Genomic DNA, 6,000 nt, shown 5'->3' with positions numbered 1-6,000 from the left:
GATAGTTAAAGAACACGATCAAAATCAACTTGATAATAAATATATATGTCAGAAAAATCATGATTGGGAGTTGATTCCAATCCAATGAAATTCCCACATCTTTCTCTTCCATAAAACATGTTCTTGGGAAAGTAGCACAAGATGTGTGTTGCCCGTAACTGAACTCAACGATGTGTTTAAAATGACTCAACAGTGAAAAGAAAACTTTAATATGGCTCAACTTCAATTCCTTAAATGCCAATATCGGAGCCACTGTCAGGATAACAAAGTCAACTTGTGTCACAATGTTTCATAACAGGAATTCCAGGTTTTAAATGACATAGACAAGGTTAAGGCAACTTTCCAAACATCTGTCCCAAATATCACCTCCACTCTGAGATTGTCCCACTGCAGTTACAGAAATAAAATAGCTTTTATTGGTTCATAGCACAACTTTCTGACATTAAAAGCTCAACCTCCGAGCGATACAAAACATCTCCAAAATAAAGTATAATGGCGTGAATATTGAGAACAGTACACTTTGATGATAGAGGTTTGACAGCGATCCTCTGCATTATGACTCCCTGCACTGACAGGGTTAGGGCTTCTCAGTAATGCAAAAAAACTGAAATAATTTCAAACATATATTGTCACACTTCATCGTCTTATCCAATCTGAAGCTGTTTGTTTTTGGTGGTTATAACTGCTGCATGAGGGTACTTACTTTCTCTCATAACATATGTAACGCTCATGTTTCAGCCTTGCTACCATTATAGCTCTAGGCCTGGCAATGTTATTCTCTGAGTTCCCCACTTGGGTCGAACATAAAACACCTACAGATTTACTGAATGGATTGCCATGAGTTTGGCGCATATATTATTGGTGCCCAGAGGATGAATATGAATAACTGCTGATTACCTGACCTTTCCTCTAGTGCAACGATGAGACTGACATTTGTAATTTGGGGTGAAACAGCTATTGAATTAACATTTTGTAAAGTTTTCCGTATTCCCCCACAGGATACATTTGAATAACTTTGGTAATCGCAATTTTTTTCATCTAGCACCATCATCAGTGCAGAAAAAACAACAACATACAATTGTTTAGTTTATGACCAAACATGAGGAACTATTGACACTTCCATTGGCTTCAGTTGTAATGAATTAATATTGCAAAGATATGCTAAAGATCACACTGAAAGCTTTCTCATTTTGAGCATGTCGGCAATATAATGTTAGTATAAAGGTCAAAGTACTGCTGTACAACGTATAGACTAAAAAGGCACTTGGTTTAAATGTGGGAGAGGAGAGTGAAGGATTGGAGAGAAGAGGTACATTACATTAAGCCTGTGCAACATATCCAAGTAGTAGGGAAGGATTTGAAGTCCAAAGAGTGTGCATGTTGCATATACCTTACTGTTTGTGTGCTTTACTGGTAATACATCAATATTCCAGTTTGGCTTTGGTGTTTTTTCTTTACTGGGCTGTGGTATTTTGGCCCTGCACCCCTCATACTTGGACGGTAAAGTAAGGTATGTACACCAATAAAAGAGCCTAGGTAAAAGGACTACTGTGTGATTTTAAAATGTGAATATAATGTGAATCACACAAAATACATGAAAACTAAATCAAAACCAATCGGGTTTCACAGAAGAGGACACATGCCACATCTGCTCTTTCTCTTGACCTACCTCTTCACCGTTGTACCTACATGTAGTTCATGAGCTGAGTCATGATTTGTGAAAGCAAATAGCCCATGCCCTGACAGCATGAAGACAGACTGGTAATAAAGCAAGCCCGTTATCCTCCCCCCATAAGAGACCCTTGTGAAAAGCAGGATGGAGGGGGGTGGGATGGAGAAAGGGAGAAAGAGAGAGACAGACCTCAAAGGCTGCAGGCAGACAGAAGTAGTCATTTTCGATCTATATCGCTCTCCTCACTCTCATTACCTTTCATGCACAGTCATGTGACTTTTATTAATCAGACGATGAACGCAATTAGGACATTTTCAAGGCTCTTTAAAGTAAAACCTCCAGATACAACCCAGACTACATGTGACATCTGTTCATGGCAGGAATATAAAAGAAAATACAAATATCTCTGACATAAATTCATGAGCTACACAGACAGCCTTCACATGAACAATTTGATCATGACTGTGACCTTTGAGATGTGAGTACAGTAAATAAATGTCCTGATTGGTGTCTGTTATCCCATGCAACACTTTCACCTTTTGTATTTGTACTTTTCCCGATACAAACACACAACGGGAGCTCAAAGGGCACAAGGTTGCCTTGCAGCTAAAGCAGGACAGACATTTGTGCTCTATCCCACATGCACGTTGCATATCTGAACCCATTTCTCACCACATGCTGTACTTTATTTTTGTTATAAAACTTGGCTGTTGTTATTCCATGTTTGAATGACAGTCGACCAGCCTGTTAGTTTCCAAATAAAACCGAGACGGCCAACTTGCTAAATATAGAACGACCAACACAGAGCTGCAGGAGGTTCAGTTATCAAGGTTCAGAGATCATAAACCAATGTGCTCAAGCTGTTTTTGTGTATCCATAGAGAGAAATGTATTTTTCTAAATCTAAAACATGCTTTTACCATCTGTTCAGAAGCACCAGTGCCTAAAATAAGTGCTGACTTGCATCGGCAGAGTTTTTGTTTCTTAAACTTCACACATCATACTTGTCAATATATTTTTGAAGTGTCTTAATAGACTTATTAAAATGAACAGTTAGCTACATTTCTGTTGGCACACATTTCTTCTGAATGAACACTAGCTGCTTATATATAGGGACTTCCCTGTGTTCTATGTTTAGCCTTTATAGATTCACAATAATAACTGCTTGCATTAGGTCAGAGAATTATTGAGCTTGTAGATTTGGCAACAGCAACACAGACTCCATTTATCTGAGTGAAAGTTAGAGAGTAAACAAGTCTCAGTCATTCCAAAAGCAAATCAATTCATTTGAATTTCCTTTTGATTAGAAAGAAATGGGTTGCGTGTATACTGATGAAATGGGTTATATATACATGTAAAATATTAGCTGTTTGAAGTGGAAATGGTTTAGATGACTGAAATTAATGGGCTCGGTGTAAACATAATATGATGAACATTGCTTTGATGTATATAATAGGGTGTCTTAAAGTAGAGCACACACACATGGTAATAGAAACGCATAATTACAGGTGTTTAGTGGATGCAGTTTTTCTGTAAATATAAACGTACTATATTCCTTCATATATTATGTGGAAATGATCCTGCAACCGACTCAAACAAATGATAATACAAACATGGAAAATGTCATTCCTTCCTTTTTTGAAAATGTTGGCTTTTTCAACAGGACATCAATGATTGTGATTATCACTGACATTTGCTGCATTTCTCTGCATGACCAGTGCATAGCCTATTTTAGCTTGCTATCGACCTGTTATCCCTGCTTCTATCAGTATCTGTTTGCCCTTCACTGAGAATAATAGGTTGGTGAGTTTAGTCAAAGCCAATGGATTCAGCAGGGGAGCTTCTTAGAGCAAACACAGCAAATCATTAAAGGAAGGAAGGACTTTTGGTGGATTTGTCAACTAAGACAGTCAGGTGCTGCTACATATTTGTGTATGTGAGTGTGTGTGGGAGCCAAAGAGCAACAGCTAGAGTGAGAGACGATGAGAGAGAAGGGAGAATCAGTCCGTTACACCATTAACCCATATTGACTGGAACGCCATAGGAAGCTCTTCACTGTGGGAGTGTGTTATATAACGCTGTTGTTACTGACGCCAGCAGTAGGCAGCTATATCGATCGAAGAATCAATGTCAACCATCCTGCTGTGTGTTCTGTGTGTGTGTGTGTGTGTGTGTGTGTGGGTGTGGGTGTGTGTGTGTGTGTGTGTGTGTGTGTGTGTGTGTGTGTGTGTGTGTGTGTGTGTGTGTGTGTGTGTGTGTGTGTGTGTGTTTGTGTGTGTGTGGTAGCAGAGGTGTGTTCAAGGGTGATACCACTGTCATCAAAGTGTGTTGTCGGAGCCAAGATTCTCTCGCTGTCCCTCTTTCACATACACACATATCTGTAGTGTAGTGAGTGTGTAATCAACTTCCCACCATGTAGTAAAGTCAATATGAAATATAAGTGGTTTGAACTAAGCACTCTTTATGTGCCACTCTCAGTCTGTTTTGGCTAACTGGACTCGCAGCACAGTAACTTCAGTATCAGCAGGACGTTGGATATGTGCTTACACTCACACCTGGAAAATGTTCAGCACATCCAGTGGTGTTTTCTTGGCTAAGGTTAGCAAGCTGGTTAATTAATCACACGTTTTATCAGCATGGAATAATGACACCATTTCTCAATACCACAAAGTCTTCCACAAATCAATTTAGGGGCCTTCATGCGATATTAGGTGTTATTATTTGCCGATTTAAAACAATCCACTACATTTGTATCCCTTCACAAAAAGCAATAGGATTTGACAATTTGAATATGAGCTCTTTCAGTAATTTAAATGTAAAAATAATGCGTTATTTCATAAAGAAGAAAAAAATAGACCTTGTGTTATAGAATGTCGGGTTGCTTGTCATTTACTGGAGAATCACTGGTCCATCTTTAACGTCAGCCCACCTTAAGTGAGCCTGGGTTGTTGTCGCAAATTCTAATAGTGACCAAACAGTGGTACTACAACTTCTTTGTCAGTCAAGTGACGTTGTTTGGCTCAGAAATACTTTTTTCCACTGACTTGGGAAATAAATGTCTGTTATTCAGCATACATTTTTTTTATAAGTAAATAAACTCCAAAGTACGAACACTTGATTTCCCCTCAAATTGGTAGGTCCCAAAAAATGTTCCAAATCCAGGGTTATTTTCCTCCTCCATTTATTTGACTAAGCCAAGGCCACCTGTGACAGAATGGATCGAAGGCGGGGCTTAGCAAAACAGCAAGTGAGCATGCTCTATTGGCTCAAGTCCCGCGATGATCTGGGTATGTTCTACTTCAAAATCAGACCCTTTTTGGCTATATGCGTCACTAGGCAACTTTCATAGGAATGAGTGAGGTCCAACCACCAACGCTCCATCCAGTTCTCTTTGTAAATCCATGGCTAACCCACTTCACTTTGATTAGCAGATAGCAAGTAAGTCAAACAGTCTTGGGAAGTTGTTGCATTTATAATAATAATAATAATAATACATAATATTTATATAGCGCCTTTCACGAAACCCAAGGTCGCTTTACAAGTCGGGTAGGGGGGGGAGTAGGGGAAAAGAGGCAGACAGGTTAGGGGGGGGGNCCTGCCCCTCTGCTGGCGCGTGCAGTGCATATACAACCAATGTCGTCCTATCAAAAACTCCGTTGTCAGTGTAATAGAATGAACGCATCTGTGATTTGGCGACAGTCTGTGACCGTCACGTATTGAAATCATACCGGCGTATTCGACAGTACCCTGTATACCGTCATACGCCCAAGCTACCGGCAATCACCCCCCAATTGGCGTTGGAGCATCCTAGTTGTAATGGAAGACTCTAATGACACATTATAAAGATGCTAACTTCTCCTACAAAATGTTGTAACAGTTGTAGGACCATGATCCTACTATGGTAGCCTTTTTGTTAAAAAGGTTGACCATGCCAATTGTTGTGGTTTATGTAGGCAAGAGAACATGAGGCATTCATTAAAGTAATAATCAATTTAATTGTTATTGGATTTACTATTTTAAGTAAATCAAACAGGTGTTATAAAATCTACATGCACAACTTGTTTAAGTGACCTATTATGTGTATGGAAAAATATCATGTGGGCCATACCTATCACAAAAACATGTCTGTGAAGTTTTTTGCTTAAATACCAACAGATCACCTATTGTGGCCATGCCTCATCGGCTCATACCCTCTCTTGTAGACTGTTAGAGGAAACACGGATGTTCGGTCGCTTGCTAAAATAAAGGGGCGGAGCTATGCCTGATCAGATTCGTCACCGAGATAAGTTACATTCTGCTGTGAAAAACCATCCGTTCTATACCATCAAG

This window comes from Notothenia coriiceps, unplaced genomic scaffold (genome assembly GCF_000735185.1).
Source record: "Notothenia coriiceps isolate Sejong01 unplaced genomic scaffold, NC01 NC01_scaffold00037246, whole genome shotgun sequence".
Taxonomy (NCBI): domain Eukaryota; kingdom Metazoa; phylum Chordata; class Actinopteri; order Perciformes; family Nototheniidae; genus Notothenia; species Notothenia coriiceps.
Note: the sequence above shows the minus strand (reverse complement) of the source record.